A 1,052-nucleotide genomic window follows, 5' to 3' on the forward strand; every position below is an offset into this window, starting at 1 on the left:
ATCACCCAGCCACCCCGTCCCTCCCACCCCCTACCACTCCAGCAACCCTCAGTTTGTTTCCTGAGATTAAGAATTCCTCATATCAGTGAGGTCATATGATACATGTCTTTCTCTGATTGACTTATTTCACTCAGCATATTACCCTCCAGTTCCATCCATGCCACTTCTCAGCCTTTTGGCTAAGATCAAGTGTAGTATCTGTTCTTAATAGTTTAATATCTGATACGTCCTCTATCCAGTGATATTTTTAAACCTCTGAATTTGGGGTATGATAATCTACTGAAGCAATTAAGTAAACAGATTATACAAGCTTATGCAAAATCCATTTCCACAGTTCAAGAAAGAGCCAAAAAACTTTCCCGGAATGGTCTTGGGTTTAGAAGGAACTTCTAAGTAGGGAACAGAAATTTTCCCCCAAGAGAAATTGTCCTTTAAAACTGTCAAGAATAAACAAACAACAACAATTATTCTCTGGTTCTCCCTTCTCCAAACACTAATAGTTTTCCAGATTGGTCCTGTGGGATATGAGAAGCCCTTGCATTTTCTCTAAGTAAGAATTTTTGGATTTAACTTCATACTTGTAATTTTTTTCCTGTCTCATCATGTTATCAATTACGCCCTGAGACATTTTACAGCTTCTGTTGAATTGATTTCCACAGCGTTCTGTAGAGACTATCACTGGTCATCAATTCCTTCAGAGTTTACTTATTTATTTATTTATTTTGCAAGGGAAGATGAGTGGGACAAGACAGCATTTTAACATATTTCGTTATGACTCCTTTGTTCGATATCACTTTATATCCAGCTGATCCAAGAGTTGAAGATGTGATATTTCTGGCTTTTCTGTGTGTGTATAGCACACCGATGTACTAGCTCAGAGAAGGGGCACAATTAAGATAATAATAATAAAAAAAGAATTAGTAGATTCAGTTATCTCCTTCTCAGCTAATTTGTTGGCCCTCAGGGATTTTGCCTGTGGAGAAATCACGTGGCAAATTGCTTTAGAATAATTCTGCTAAAGTCCAGAACCGATTTGTTCTCCACCTACCTCC

General features: G+C 37.8%; 1 non-coding gene across 1 annotated transcript; it reads left to right on the forward strand.

The window, feature by feature from the left end:
• Nucleotides 1-159: 159 nt before the first annotated feature.
• On the forward strand, nt 160-356 carry LOC112826984 (U2 spliceosomal RNA). Its single transcript, XR_003209119.1, has one exon. It is a non-coding gene; the product is annotated as a U2 spliceosomal RNA (small nuclear RNA).
• The last annotated feature ends 696 nt before the right edge of the window (nt 357-1,052 follow it).

The sequence above is a fragment of the Callorhinus ursinus genome, unplaced genomic scaffold (genome assembly GCF_003265705.2).
Source record: "Callorhinus ursinus isolate GAN/ISIS: 27379988/994484 unplaced genomic scaffold, GSC_fseal_2.0 scaffold7, whole genome shotgun sequence".
NCBI lineage: Eukaryota > Metazoa > Chordata > Mammalia > Carnivora > Otariidae > Callorhinus > Callorhinus ursinus.